Here is a 16,945-nt window from a genome sequence, read left to right on the forward strand (position 1 = left end):
AGATATCTGTCCAGGACGGGGAGCTGTGCAGACCACAGCAGTGCATTGATCTATAAACACGGACTAGATATCTGTCCAGGACGGGGAGCTGTGCAGAGCACCGCAGTGCATGGATCTATAAACCCAGACGAGATATCTGTCCAGCACGGGGAGCTGTGTAGAACACAGCAGTGCATTGATCTATAAACCCGGACAAGATATCTGTCCAGCACCGAGAGCTGTGGAGACCACAGCAGTGCATTGATATATAAACCCAGACTAGATATTTGTCCAGCAGGGGGAGCTGTGTAGACCTCAGCAGTGCATTGATATATAAACCCAGACTAGATATCTGTCTATGACGGGGAGCTGTGCAAACCGTAGCAGTGCATTGATCTATAATCCCAGACTAGATATCTGTCCAGGACAGAGAGCTGTGCAGACCACAGCAGTGCATTGATCTATAAACCCAGACTAGATATCTGTCCAGGACAGGGAGCTGTGCAGACCACAGCAGTGCATTGATCTAATAACCCAGACTAGATATCTGTCCAGGACGGGGAGCTGTGCAGACCACAGCAGTGCATTGATATATAACCCCAGACTAGATATCTGTCCAGGACTGGGAGCTGTGCAGACTTCAGCAGTGCATTGATCTATAAACCCGGACTAGATATCTGTCTAGCACGGGGAGCTGTGCAGACCACAGCAGTGCATTGATCTATAAACACAGTCTAGATATCTGTCCAGGACGGGGAGCTGTGCACACCACAGCAGTGCATTGATCTATAAACCCAGACTAGATATCTGTCCAGGACAGGGAGCTGTGCAGACCACAGCAGTGCATTGATCTAATAACCCAGACTAGATATCTGTCCAGGACGGGGAGCTGTGCAGACCACAGCAGTGCATTGATCTATAAACCCGGACTAGATATCTGTCTAGCACGGGGAGCTGTGCAGACCACAGCAGTGCATTGATATATAAACCCAGACTAGATATCTGCCCAGGACGGGGAGCTGTGCAGACTTCAGCAGTGCATTTATCTATAAACACGGACTAGGTTTCAATCCAGGACGGGGAGCTGTGCAGACCACAGCAGTGCATTGATCTATAAACCCAGACTAGATATCTGTCCAGGACGGGGAGCTGTGCAGACCACAGCAGTGCATTGATCTATAAACCCGGACTAGATATCTGTCCAGGACAGGGAGCTGTGCAAACCACAGCAGTGCACTGATCTATAAACCCGGACTAGATATCTGTCCAGGACAGGGAGCTGTGCAAACCACAGCAGTGCATTGATGTATAAACCCGGACTAGATATCTGTCCAGGACGGGGAGCTGTGCAGACTACAGCAGTGCATTGATCTATAAACACAGTCTAGATATCTGTCTAGCACGGGGAGCTGTGCAGACCACAGCAGTGCATTGTTATATAACCCCAGACTAGATATCTGTCCAGGACTGGGAGCTGTGCAGACTTCAGCAGTGCATTGATCTATAAACCCGGACTAGATATCTGTCTAGCACGGGGAGCTGTGCAGACCACAGCAGTGCATTGATCTATAAACACGGACGAGATACCTGTCCAGGACGGGGAGCTGTGCACACCACAGCAGTGCATTGATCTATAAACCCAGACTAGATATCTGTCCAGGACAGGGAGCTGTGCAGACCACAGCAGTGCATTGATCTAATAACCCAGACTAGATATCTGTCCAGGACGGGGAGCTGTGAAGACCACAGCAGTGCATTGATATATAACCCCAGACTAGATATCTGTCCAGGACTGGGAGCTGTGCAGACTTCAGCAGTGCATTGATCTATAAACCCGGACTAGATATCTGTCTAGCACGGGGAGCTGTGCAGACCACAGCAGTGCATTGATCTATAAACACAGTCTAGATATCTGTCCAGGACGGGGAGCTGTGCACACCACAGCAGTGCATTGATCTATAAACCCAGACTAGATATCTGTCCAGGACAGGGAGCTGTGCAGACCACAGCAGTGCATTGATCTAATAACCCAGACTAGATATCTGTCCAGGACGGGGAGCTGTGCAGACCACAGCAGTGCATTGATCTATAAACCCGGACTAGATATCTGTCTCGCACGGGGAGCTGTGCAGACCACAGCAGTGCATTGATATATAAACCCAGACTAGATATCTGTCCAGCAGGGGGAGCTGTGCAGACTTCAGCAGTGCATTTTTCTATAAACACGGACTAGGTTTCAATCCAGGGCGGGGAGCTGTGCAGACCACAGCAGTGCATTGATCTATAAACCCAGACTAGATATCTGTCCAGGACGGGGAGCTGTGCAGACCACAGCAGTGCATTGATCTATAAACCCGGACTAGATATCTGTCCAGGACAGGGAGCTGTGCAAACCACAGCAGTGCACTGATCTATAAACCCGGACTAGATATCTGTCCAGGACAGGGAGCTGTGCAAACCACAGCAGTGCATTGATGTATAAACCCGGACTAGATATCTGTCCAGGACGGGGAGCTGTGCAGACCACAGCAGTGCATTGATCTATAAACACGGACTAGATATCTGTCCAGGACGGGGAGCTGTGCAGAGCACCGCAGTGCATGGATCTATAAACCCAGACGAGATATCTGTCCAGCACGGGGAGCTGTGTAGAACACAGCAGTGCATTGATCTATAAACCCGGACAAGATATCTGTCCAGCACCGAGAGCTGTGGAGACCACAGCAGTGCATTGATATATAAACCCAGACTAGATATTTGTCCAGCAGGGGGAGCTGTGTAGACCTCAGCAGTGCATTGATATATAAACCCAGACTAGATATCTGTCTATGACGGGGAGCTGTGCAAACCGTAGCAGTGCATTGATCTATAATCCCAGACTAGATATCTGTCCAGGACAGAGAGCTGTGCAGACCACAGCAGTGCATTGATCTATAAACCCAGACTAGATATCTGTCCAGGACAGGGAGCTGTGCAGACCACAGCAGTGCATTGATCTAATAACCCAGACTAGATATCTGTCCAGGACGGGGAGCTGTGCAGACCACAGCAGTGCATTGATATATAACCCCAGACTAGATATCTGTCCAGGACTGGGAGCTGTGCAGACTTCAGCAGTGCATTGATCTATAAACCCGGACTAGATATCTGTCTAGCACGGGGAGCTGTGCAGACCACAGCAGTGCATTGATCTATAAACACAGTCTAGATATCTGTCCAGGACGGGGAGCTGTGCACACCACAGCAGTGCATTGATCTATAAACCCAGACTAGATATCTGTCCAGGACAGGGAGCTGTGCAGACCACAGCAGTGCATTGATCTAATAACCCAGACTAGATATCTGTCCAGGACGGGGAGCTGTGCAGACCACAGCAGTGCATTGATCTATAAACCCGGACTAGATATCTGTCTAGCACGGGGAGCTGTGCAGACCACAGCAGTGCATTGATATATAAACCCAGACTAGATATCTGCCCAGGACGGGGAGCTGTGCAGACTTCAGCAGTGCATTTATCTATAAACACGGACTAGGTTTCAATCCAGGACGGGGAGCTGTGCAGACCACAGCAGTGCATTGATCTATAAACCCAGACTAGATATCTGTCCAGGACGGGGAGCTGTGCAGACCACAGCAGTGCATTGATCTATAAACCCGGACTAGATATCTGTCCAGGACAGGGAGCTGTGCAAACCACAGCAGTGCACTGATCTATAAACCCGGACTAGATATCTGTCCAGGACAGGGAGCTGTGCAAACCACAGCAGTGCATTGATGTATAAACCCGGACTAGATATCTGTCCAGGACGGGGAGCTGTGCAGACTACAGCAGTGCATTGATCTATAAACACAGTCTAGATATCTGTCTAGCACGGGGAGCTGTGCAGACCACAGCAGTGCATTGTTATATAACCCCAGACTAGATATCTGTCCAGGACTGGGAGCTGTGCAGACTTCAGCAGTGCATTGATCTATAAACCCGGACTAGATATCTGTCTAGCACGGGGAGCTGTGCAGACCACAGCAGTGCATTGATCTATAAACACGGACGAGATACCTGTCCAGGACGGGGAGCTGTGCACACCACAGCAGTGCATTGATCTATAAACCCAGACTAGATATCTGTCCAGGACAGGGAGCTGTGCAGACCACAGCAGTGCATTGATCTAATAACCCAGACTAGATATCTGTCCAGGACGGGGAGCTGTGAAGACCACAGCAGTGCATTGATATATAACCCCAGACTAGATATCTGTCCAGGACTGGGAGCTGTGCAGACTTCAGCAGTGCATTGATCTATAAACCCGGACTAGATATCTGTCTAGCACGGGGAGCTGTGCAGACCACAGCAGTGCATTGATCTATAAACACAGTCTAGATATCTGTCCAGGACGGGGAGCTGTGCACACCACAGCAGTGCATTGATCTATAAACCCAGACTAGATATCTGTCCAGGACAGGGAGCTGTGCAGACCACAGCAGTGCATTGATCTAATAACCCAGACTAGATATCTGTCCAGGACGGGGAGCTGTGCAGACCACAGCAGTGCATTGATCTATAAACCCGGACTAGATATCTGTCTCGCACGGGGAGCTGTGCAGACCACAGCAGTGCATTGATATATAAACCCAGACTAGATATCTGTCCAGCAGGGGGAGCTGTGCAGAATTCAGCAGTGCATTTTTCTATAAACACGGACTAGGTTTCAATCCAGGGCGGGGAGCTGTGCAGACCACAGCAGTGCATTGATCTATAAACCCAGACTAGATATCTGTCCAGGACGGGGAGCTGTGCAGACCACAGCAGTGCATTGATCTATAAACCCGGACTAGATATCTGTCCAGGACAGGGAGCTGTGCAAACCACAGCAGTGCACTGATCTATAAACCCGGACTAGATATCTGTCCAGGACAGGGAGCTGTGCAAACCACAGCAGTGCATTGATGTATAAACCCGGACTAGATATCTGTCCAGGACGGGGAGCTGTGCAGACCACAGCAGTGCATTGATCTATAAACACGGACTAGATATCTGTCCAGGACGGGGAGCTGTGCAGAGCACCGCAGTGCATGGATCTATAAACCCAGACGAGATATCTGTCCAGCACGGGGAGCTGTGTAGAACACAGCAGTGCATTGATCTATAAACCCGGACAAGATATCTGTCCAGCACCGAGAGCTGTGGAGACCACAGCAGTGCATTGATATATAAACCCAGACTAGATATTTGTCCAGCAGGGGGAGCTGTGTAGACCTCAGCAGTGCATTGATATATAAACCCAGACTAGATATCTGTCTATGACGGGGAGCTGTGCAAACCGTAGCAGTGCATTGATCTATAATCCCAGACTAGATATCTGTCCAGGACAGAGAGCTGTGCAGACCACAGCAGTGCATTGATCTATAAACCCAGACTAGATATCTGTCCAGGACAGGGAGCTGTGCAGACCACAGCAGTGCATTGATCTAATAACCCAGACTAGATATCTGTCCAGGACGGGGAGCTGTGCAGACCACAGCAGTGCATTGATATATAACCCCAGACTAGATATCTGTCCAGGACTGGGAGCTGTGCAGACTTCAGCAGTGCATTGATCTATAAACCCGGACTAGATATCTGTCTAGCACGGGGAGCTGTGCAGACCACAGCAGTGCATTGATCTATAAACACAGTCTAGATATCTGTCCAGGACGGGGAGCTGTGCACACCACAGCAGTGCATTGATCTATAAACCCAGACTAGATATCTGTCCAGGACAGGGAGCTGTGCAGACCACAGCAGTGCATTGATCTAATAACCCAGACTAGATATCTGTCCAGGACGGGGAGCTGTGCAGACCACAGCAGTGCATTGATCTATAAACCCGGACTAGATATCTGTCTAGCACGGGGAGCTGTGCAGACCACAGCAGTGCATTGATATATAAACCCAGACTAGATATCTGCCCAGGACGGGGAGCTGTGCAGACTTCAGCAGTGCATTTATCTATAAACACGGACTAGGTTTCAATCCAGGACGGGGAGCTGTGCAGACCACAGCAGTGCATTGATCTATAAACCCAGACTAGATATCTGTCCAGGACGGGGAGCTGTGCAGACCACAGCAGTGCATTGATCTATAAACCCGGACTAGATATCTGTCCAGGACAGGGAGCTGTGCAAACCACAGCAGTGCACTGATCTATAAACCCGGACTAGATATCTGTCCAGGACAGGGAGCTGTGCAAACCACAGCAGTGCATTGATGTATAAACCCGGACTAGATATCTGTCCAGGACGGGGAGCTGTGCAGACCACAGCAGTGCATTTATCTATAAACACGGACTAGGTTTCAATCCAGGACGGGGAGCTGTGCAGACCACAGCAGTGCATTGATCTATAAACCCAGACTAGATATCTGTCCAGGACGGGGAGCTGTGCGGACCACAGCAGTGCATTGATCTATAAACGCGGACGAGAAATCTGTACAGGACGGGGAGCTGTGGAGACCACAGCAGTGCATTGATATATAAACCCAGGCTAGATATTTGTCCAGCAGGGGGAGCTGTGTAGACCTCAGCAGTGCATTGATATATAAACCCAGACTAGATATCTGTCTATGACGGGGAGCTGTGCAACCCGTAGCAGTGCATTGATCTATAATCCCAGACTAGATATCTGTCCAGGACGGAGAGCTGTGCAGACCACAGCAGTGCATTGATCTATAAACCCAGACTAGATATCTGGCAAGGACGGGGATCTGTGCAGACCACAGCAGTGCATTAATCTATAAACCCGGACTAGATATCTGTCCAGCACGGGGAGCTGTGCAGACCACAGCAGTGCATTGATCTGTAAACCCGGACTAGATATCTGTCCAGGACGGGGAGCTGTGCAGACCACAGCAGTGCATTGATCTAAGAACCCAGCCTAGATATCTGTCCAGGACGGGGAGCTGTGCAAACCACAGCAGTGCATTGATCTATAAACCCGACTAGATATCTGTTCAGGATGAGACGCTGTGTAGACCACAGCAGTACTTTGACCTATAAACCCCAACTAGATATCTGTCCAGGACGGGGAGCTGTGTAGACCACAGCAGTGCATTGATCTATAACCCCGGACTAGATATCTGTCCAGGATGGGAAGCTGTGCAGACCACAGCAGTGCATTGATCTATAAACCCGGACAAGATATCTGTCCAGCACCGAGAGCTGTGCAGACCACAGCAGTGCATTGATCTATAAACCCGGACGAGATATCTGTCCAGGACGGGGAGCTGTGCAGACTACAGCAGTGCATTGATATATAACCCCAGACTAGATATCTGTCCAGGACGGGGAGCTGTGCAGACTTCAGCAGTGCATTGATCTATAAACCTGGATTAGATATCTGTCCAGGACGGGGAGCTGTGCAGACCACAGCAGTGCATTGATCTATAAACCCAGACTAGATACCTGTCGAGGACGGGGAGCTGTGCAGACCACAGCAGTGCATTGATCTATAAACCCCGACTAGATATCTGTCCAGGATGAGAAGCTGTGTAGACCACAGCAGTACATTGATCTATACACCCAGAATAGATATCTGTCCAGGACGGGGAGCTGTGACAACACAGCAGTGCATTGATATATAAAACCGGACTAGATATCTGTCCAGGATGGTGAGCTGTGCAGACCACAGCAGTGCATTGATCTATAAACCCGGACTAGATATCTGTCCAGCACCGAGAGCTGTGCAGACCACAGCAGTGCATTGATCTATAAACCCGGACGAGATATCTGTCCAGGACGGGGAGCTTTGCAGATCACAGCAGTGCATTGATCTATAACCCCAGACTAGACATCTGTCCAGGACGGGGAGCGGTGCAGACTTCAGCAGTGCATTGATCTATAAACACGGACTAGGTTTCAATCCAGGACGGGGAGCTGTGCAGACCACAGCAGTGCATTAACTATAAACCCAGACTAGATATCTGTCCACGACGGGGAGCTGTGCAGACCACAGCAGTGCATTGATCTATAATCCTGGACGAGATATCTGTCCAGGACAGGGAGCTGTGCAAACCACAGCAGTGCATTGATCTATAAACCCGGACTAGATATCTGTCCAGGACGGGGAGCTGTGCAGACCACAGCAGTGCATTGATCTATAAACACGGACGAGATATCTGTCCAGGACGGGGAGCTGTGCAGAGCACAGCAGTGCATTGATCTATAAACCCAGAGGAGATATCTGTCCAGCACGGGGAGCTGTGTAGACCACAGCAGTGCATTGATCTATAAACGCGGACGAGATATCTGTCCAGGACGGGGAGCTGTGGAGACCACAGCAGTGCATTGATATATAAACCCAGACTAGATATCTGTCCAGCAGGGGGAGCTGTGTAGACCACAGCAGTGCATTGATATATAAACCCAGACTAGATATCTGTCTATGCCGGGGAGCTGTGCAAACCGCAGCAGTGAATTGATCTATAATCACAGACTAGATATCTGTCCAGGACAGGGAGCTGTACAGACTACAGCAGTGTACTGATATATAAACCCAGACTAGATATCTGTCCAGGACGGGGAGCTGTGCAGACCACAGCAGTGCATTGATCTATAAACACAGTCTAGATATCTGTCCAGGACGGGGAGCTGTGCACACCACAGCAGTGCATTGATCTATAAACCCAGACTAGATATCTGTCCAGGACAGTGAGCTGTGCAGACCACAGCAGTGCATTGATCTAATAACCCAGACTAGATATCTGTCCAGGACGGGGAGCTGTGCAGACCACAGCAGTGCATTGATCTAATAACCCAGACGAGATATCTGTCCAGGACGGGGAGCTGTGCAGACCACAGCAGTGCATTGATCTATAAACACAGTCTAGATATCTGTCCAGGACGGGGAGCTGTGCAGACCACAGCAGTACATTGATCTAATAACCCAGAGTAGATATCTGTCCAGGACGGGGAGCTGTGCAGACCACAGCAGTGCATTGATTTATAAACCCGGACTAGATATCTGTCTAGCACGGGGAGCTGTGCAGACCACAGCAGTGCATTGATATATAAACCCAGACTAGATATCTGCCCAGGACGGGGAGCTGTGCAGACTTCAGCAGTGCATTTATCTATAAACACGGACTAGGTTTCAATCCAGGACGGGGAGCTGTGCAGACCACAGCAGTGCATTGATCTATAAACCCAGACTAGATATCTGTCCAGGACGGGGAGCTGTGCGGACCACAGCAGTGCATTGATCTATAAACGCGGACGAGAAATCTGTACAGGACGGGGAGCTGTGGAGACCACAGCAGTGCATTGATATATAAACCCAGACTAGATATTTGTCCAGCAGGGGGAGCTGTGTTGACCTCAGCAGTGCATTGATATATAAACCCAGACTAGATATCTGTCTATGACGGGGAGCTGTGCAAACCGTAGCAGTGCATTGATCTATAATCCCAGACTAGATATCTGTCCAGGACGGAGAGCTGTGCGGACCACAGCAGTGCATTGATCTATAAACCCAGACTAGATATCTGGCAAGGAAGGGGATCTGTGCAGACCACAGCAGTGCATTAATCTATAAACCCGGACTAGATATCTGTCCAGCACGGGGAGCTGTGCAGACCACAGCAGTGCATTGATCTGTAAACCCGGACTAGATATCTGTCCAGCACGGGGAGCTGTGCAGACCACAGCAGTGCATTGATCTAAGAACCCAGCCTAGATATCTGTCCAGGACGGGGAGCTGTGCAAACCACAGCAGTGCATTGATCTATAAACCCGACTAGATATCTGTTCAGGATGAGACGCTGTGTAGACCACAGCAGTACTTTGACCTATAAACCCCAACTAGATATCTGTCCAGGACGGGGAGCTGTGTAGACCACAGCAGTGCATTGATCTATAACCCCGTACTAGATATCTGTCCAGGATGGGAAGCTGTGCAGACCACAGCAGTGCATTGATCTATAAACCCGGACAAGATATCTGTCCAGCACCGAGAGCTGTGCAGACCACAGCAGTGCATTGATCTATAAACCCGGACGAGATATCTGTCCAGGACGGGGAGCTGTGCAGACTACAGCAGTGCATTGATATATAACCCCAGACTAGATATCTGTCCAGGACGGGGAGCTGTGCAGACTTCAGCAGTGCATTGATCTATAAACCTGGATTAGATATCTGTCCAGGACGGGGAGCTGTGGAGACCACAGCAGTGCATTGATATATAAACCCAGACTAGATATCTGTCCAGCAGGGGGAGCTGTGTAGACCACAGCAGTGCATTGATATATAAACCCAGACTAGATATCTGTCTATGCCGGGGAGCTGTGCAAACCGCAGCAGTGAATTGATCTATAATCACAGACTAGATATCTGTCCAGGACAGGGAGCTGTACAGACTACAGCAGTGTACTGATATATAAACCCAGACTAGATATCTGTCCAGGACGGGGAGCTGTGCAGACCACAGCAGTGCATTGATCTATAAACACAGTCTAGATATCTGTCCAGGACGGGGAGCTGTGCACACCACAGCAGTGCATTGATCTATAAACCCAGACTAGATATCTGTCCAGGACAGTGAGCTGTGCAGACCACAGCAGTGCATTGATCTAATAACCCAGACTAGATATCTGTCCAGGACGGGGAGCTGTGCAGACCACAGCAGTGCATTGATCTAATAACCCAGACTAGATATCTGTCCAGGACGGGAGCTGTGCAGACCACAGCAGTGCATTGATCTATAATCCCGGACTAGATATCTGTCCAGGACGGGGAGCTGTGCACACCACAGCAGTGCATTGATCTATAAACCCAGACTAGATATCTGTCCAGGACAGGGAGCTGTGCAGACCACAGCAGTGCATTAAGCTAATAACCCAGACTAGATATCTGTCCAGCACGGGGAGCTGTGCACACCACAGCAGTGCATTGATCTATAAACCCGGACTAGATATCTGTCCAGGATGGGGAGCTGTGCAGACCACAGCAGTGCATTGATATATAAACCCAGACTAGATATCTGCCCAGGACGGGGAGCTGTGCAGACTTCAGCAGTGCATTTATCTATAAACACGGACTAGGTTTCAATCCAGGACGGGGCGCTGTGCAGAACACAGCAGTGCATTGATCTATAAACCCAGACTAGATATCTGTCCAGGACGGGGAGCTGTGCAGACCACAGCAGTGCATTGGTCTGTAAACCCGGACTAGATATCTGTCCAGGACAGGGAGCTGTGCAAACCACAGCAGTGCATTGATGTATAAACCCGGACTAGATATCTGTCCAGGACGGGGAGCTGTGCAGACCACAGCAGTGCATTGATCTAAGAACCCAGCCTAGATATCTGTCCAGGACGGGGAGCTGTGCAAACCACAGCAGTGCATTGATCTATAAACCCGACTAGATATCTGTTCAGGATGAGACGCTGTGTAGACCACAGCAGTACTTTGACCTATAAACCCCAACTAGATATCTGTCCAGGACGGGGAGCTGTGTAGACCACAGCAGTGCATTGATTTATAACCCCGGACTAGATATCTGTCCAGGATGGGAAGCTGTGCAGACCACAGCAGTGCATTGATCTATAAACCCGGACAAGATATCTGTCCAGCACCGAGAGCTGTGCAGACCACAGCAGTGCATTGATCTATAAACCCGGACGAGATATCTGTCCAGGACGGGGAGCTGTGCAGACTACAGCAGTGCATTGATATATAACCCCAGACTAGATATCTGTCCAGGACGGGGAGCTGTGCAGACTTCAGCAGTGCATTGATCTATAAACCTGGATTAGATATCTGTCCAGGACGGGGAGCTGTGCAGACCACAGCAGTGCATTGATCTATAAACCCAGACTAGATACCTGTCGAGGACGGGGAGCTGTGCAGACCACAGCAGTGCATTGATCTATAAACCCCGACTAGATATCTGTCCAGGATGAGAAGCTGTGTAGACCACAGCAGTACATTGATCTATACACCCAGAATAGATATCTGTCCAGGACGGGGAGCTGTGACAACACAGCAGTGCATTGATATATAAAACCGGACTAGATATCTGTCCAGGATGGGGAGCTGTGCAGACCACAGCAGTGCATTGATCTATAAACCCAGACTAGATATCTGTCCAGCACCGAGAGCTGTGCAGACCACAGCAGTGCATTGATCTATAAACCCGGACGAGATATCTGTCCAGGACGGGGAGCTTTGCAGATCACAGCAGTGCATTGATGTATAACCCCAGACTAGACATCTGTCCAGGACGGGGAGCGGTGCAGACTTCAGCAGTGCATTGATCTATAAACACGGACTAGGTTTCAATCCAGGACGGGGAGCTGTGCAGACCACAGCAGTGCATTGATGTATAAACCCAGACTAGATATCTGTCCACGACGGGGAGCTGTGCAGACCACAGCAGTGCATTGATCTATAATCCCGGACTAGATATCTGTCCAGGACAGGGAGCTGTGCAAACCACAGCAGTGCATTGATCTATAAACCCGGACTAGATATCTGTCCAGGACGGGGAGCTGTGCAGACCACAGCAGTGCATTGATCTATAAACACGGACGAGATATCTGTCCAGGACGGGGAGCTGTGCAGAGCACAGCAGTGCATTGATCTATAAACCCAGACGAGATATCTGTCCAGCACGGTGAGCTGTGTAGACCACAGCAGTGCATTGATCTATAAACGCGGACGAGATATCTGTCCAGGACGGGGAGCTGTGGAGACCACAGCAGTGCCTTGATATATAAACTCAGACGAGATATCTGTCCAGCAGGGGGAGCTGTGTAGACGACAGCAGTGCATTGATATATAAACCCAGACTAGATATCTGTCCAGGACGGGGAGCTGTGCACACCACAGCAGTGCATTGATCTATAAACCAAGACTAGATATCTGTCCTGGACGGGGAGCTGTGCACACCACCGCAGTGCATTGTTCTATAAACCCAGACTAGATATCTGGCAAGGACGGGGAGCTGTGCAGACCACAGCAGTGCATTGATCTGTAAACCCGGACTAGATATCTGTCCAGCACGGGGAGCTGTGCAGACCACAGCAGTGCATTGATCTGTAAACCCGGACTAGATATCTGTCCAGCACGGGGAGCTGTGCAGACCACAGCAGTGCATGGATCTAAGAACCCAGACTAGATATCTGTCCAGGACAGGGAGCTGTGCAGACCACAGCAGTGCATTGATCGAATAACCCAGACTAGATATCTGTCCAGGACGGGAGCTGTGCAGACCACAGCAGTGCATTGATCTATAATCCCGGACTAGATATCTGTCCAGGACGGGGAGCTGTGCACACCACAGCAGTGCATTGATCTATAAACCCAGACTAGATATCTGTCCAGGACAGGGAGCTGTGCAGACCACAGCAGTGCATTAAGCTAATAACCCAGACTAGATATCTGTCCAGCACGGGGAGCTGTGCACACCACAGCAGTGAATTGATCTATAAACCCGGACTAGATATCTGTCCAGGATGGGGAGCTGTGCAGACCACAGCAGTGCATTGATATATAAACCCAGACTAGATATCTGCCCAGGACGGGGAGCTGTGCAGACTTCAGCAGTGCATTTATCTATAAACACGGACTAGGTTTCAATCCAGGACGGGGCACTGTGCAGACCACAGCAGTGCATTGATCTATAAACCCAGACTAGATATCTGTCCAGGACGGGGAGCTGTGCAGACCACAGCAGTGCATTGGTCTATAAACCCGGACTAGATATCTGTCCAGGACAGGGAGCTGTGCAAACCACAGCAGTGCATTGATGTATAAACCCGGACTAGATATCTGTCCAGGACGGGGAGCTGTGCAGACCACAGCAGTGCATTGATCTATAAACACGGACTAGATATCTGTCCAGGACGGGGAGCTGTGCAGACCACAGCAGTGCATTGATCTATAAACCCAGACGAGATATCTGTCCAGCACGGGGAGCTGTGTAGAACACAGCAGTGCATTGATCTATAAACGCGGACGAGAAATCTGTACAGGACGGGGAGCTGTGGAGACCACAGCAGTGCATTGATATATAAACCCAGACTAGATATTTGTCCAGCAGGGGGAGCTGTGTAGACCTCAGCAGTGCATTGATCTATAAACCCAGACTAGATATCTGGCAAGGACGGGGATCTGTGCAGACCACAGCAGTGCATTAATCTATAAACCCGGACTAGATATCTGTCCAGGATGAGAAGCTGTGTAGACCACAGCAGTACATTGATCTATACACCCAGAATAGATATCTGTCCAGGACGGGGAGCTGTGACAACACAGCAGTGCATTGATATATAAAACCGGACTAGATATCTGTCCAGGATGGGGAGCTGTGCAGACCACAGCAGTGCATTGATCTATAAACCCAGACTAGATATCTGTCCAGCACCGAGAGCTGTGCAGACCACAGCAGTGCATTGATCTATAAACCCGGACGAGATATCTGTCCAGGACGGGGAGCTTTGCAGATCACAGCAGTGCATTGATCTATAACCCCAGACTAGACATCTGTCCAGGACGGGGAGCGGTGCAGACTTCAGCAGTGCATTGATCTATAAACACGGACTAGGTTTCAATCCAGGACGGGGAGCTGTGCAGACCACAGCAGTGCATTGATGTATAAACCCAGACTAGATATCTGTCCACGACGGGGAGCTGTGCAGACCACAGCAGTGCATTGATCTATAATCCCGGACTAGATATCTGTCCAGGACAGGGAGCTGTGCAAACCACAGCAGTGCATTGATCTATAAACCCGGACTAGATATCTGTCCAGGACGGGGAGCTGTGCAGACCACAGCAGTGCATTGATCTATAAACCCAGACTAGATACCTGTCGAGGACGGGGAGCTGTGCAGACCACAGCAGTGCATTGATCTATAAACCCCGACTAGATATCTGTCCAGGATGAGAAGCTGTGTAGACCACAGCAGTACATTGATCTATACACCCAGAATAGATATCTGTCCAGGACGGGGAGCTGTGACAACACAGCAGTGCATTGATATATAAAACCGGACTAGATATCTGTCCAGGATGGGGAGCTGTGCAGACCACAGCAGTGCATTGATCTATAAACCCAGACTAGATATCTGTCCAGCACCGAGAGCTGTGCAGACCACAGCAGTGCATTGATCTATAAACCCGGACGAGATATCTGTCCAGGACGGGGAGCTTTGCAGATCACAGCAGTGCATTGATCTATAACCCCAGACTAGACATCTGTCCAGGACGGGGAGCGGTGCAGACTTCAGCAGTGCATTGATCTATAAACACGGACTAGGTTTCAATCCAGGACGGGGAGCTGTGCAGACCACAGCAGTGCATTGATGTATAAACCCAGACTAGATATCTGTCCACGACGGGGAGCTGTGCAGACCACAGCAGTGCATTGATCTATAATCCCGGACTAGATATCTGTCCAGGACAGGGAGCTGTGCAAACCACAGCAGTGCATTGATCTATAAACCCGGACTAGATATCTGTCCAGGACGGGGAGCTGTGCAGACCACAGCAGTGCATTGATCTATAAACACGGACTAGATATCTGTCCAGGACGGGGAGCTGTGCAGAGCACAGCAGTGCATTGATCTATAAACCCAGACGAGATATCTGTCCAGCACGGGGAGCTGTGTAGACCACAGCAGTGCATTGATCTATAAACGCGGACGAGATATCTGTCCAGGACGGGGAGCTGTGCACACCACCGCAGTGCATTGTTCTATAAACCCAGACTAGATATCTGGCAAGGACGGGGAGCTGTGCAGACCACAGCAGTGCATTGATCTGTAAACCCGGACTAGATATCTGTCCAGCACGGGGAGCTGTGCAGACCACAGCAGTGCATTGATCTGTAAACCCGGACTAGATATCTGTCCAGCACGGGGAGCTGTGCAGACCACAGCAGTGCATGGATCTAAGAACCCAGACTAGATATCTGTCCAGGACAGGGAGCTGTGCAGACCACAGCAGTGCATTGATCGAATAACCCAGACTAGATATCTGTCCAGGACGGGAGCTGTGCAGACCACAGCAGTGCATTGATCTATAATCCCGGACTAGATATCTGTCCAGGACGGGGAGCTGTGCACACCACAGCAGTGCATTGATCTATAAACCCAGACTAGATATCTGTCCAGGACAGGGAGCTGTGCAGACCACAGCAGTGCATTAAGCTAATAACCCAGACTAGATATCTGTCCAGCACGGGGAGCTGTGCACACCACAGCAGTGCATTGATCTATAAACCCGGACTAGATATCTGTCCAGGATGGGGAGCTGTGCAGACCACAGCAGTGCATTGATATATAAACCCAGACTAGATATCTGCCCAGGACGGGGAGCTGTGCAGACTTCAGCAGTGCATTTATCTATAAACACGGACTAGGTTTCAATCCAGGACGGGGCACTGTGCAGACCACAGCAGTGCATTGATCTATAAACCCAGACTAGATATCTGTCCACGACGGGGAGCTGTGCAGACCACAGCAGTGCATTGATCTATAATCCCGGACTAGATATCTGTCCAGGACAGGGAGCTGTGCAAACCACAGCAGTGCATTGATCTATAAACCCGGACTAGATATCTGTCCAGGACGGGGAGCTGTGCAGACCACAGCAGTGCATTGATCTATAAACACGGACTAGATATCTGTCCAGGACGGGGAGCTGTGCAGAGCACAGCAGTGCATTGATCTATAAACCCAGACGAGATATCTGTCCAGCACGGGGAGCTGTGTAGACCACAGCAGTGCATTGATCTATAAACGCGGACGAGATATCTGTCCAGGACGGGGAGCTGTGCACACCACCGCAGTGCATTGTTCTATAAACCCAGACTAGATATCTGGCAAGGACGGGGAGCTGTGCAGACCACAGCAGTGCATTGATCTGTAAACCCGGACTAGATATCTGTCCAGCACGGGGAGCTGTGCAGACCACAGCAGTGCATTGATCTGTAA

The sequence above is a fragment of the Chiloscyllium punctatum genome, chromosome 17, assembly GCF_047496795.1.
Source record: "Chiloscyllium punctatum isolate Juve2018m chromosome 17, sChiPun1.3, whole genome shotgun sequence".
NCBI classification, from domain to species: Eukaryota; Metazoa; Chordata; class Chondrichthyes; order Orectolobiformes; family Hemiscylliidae; genus Chiloscyllium; species Chiloscyllium punctatum.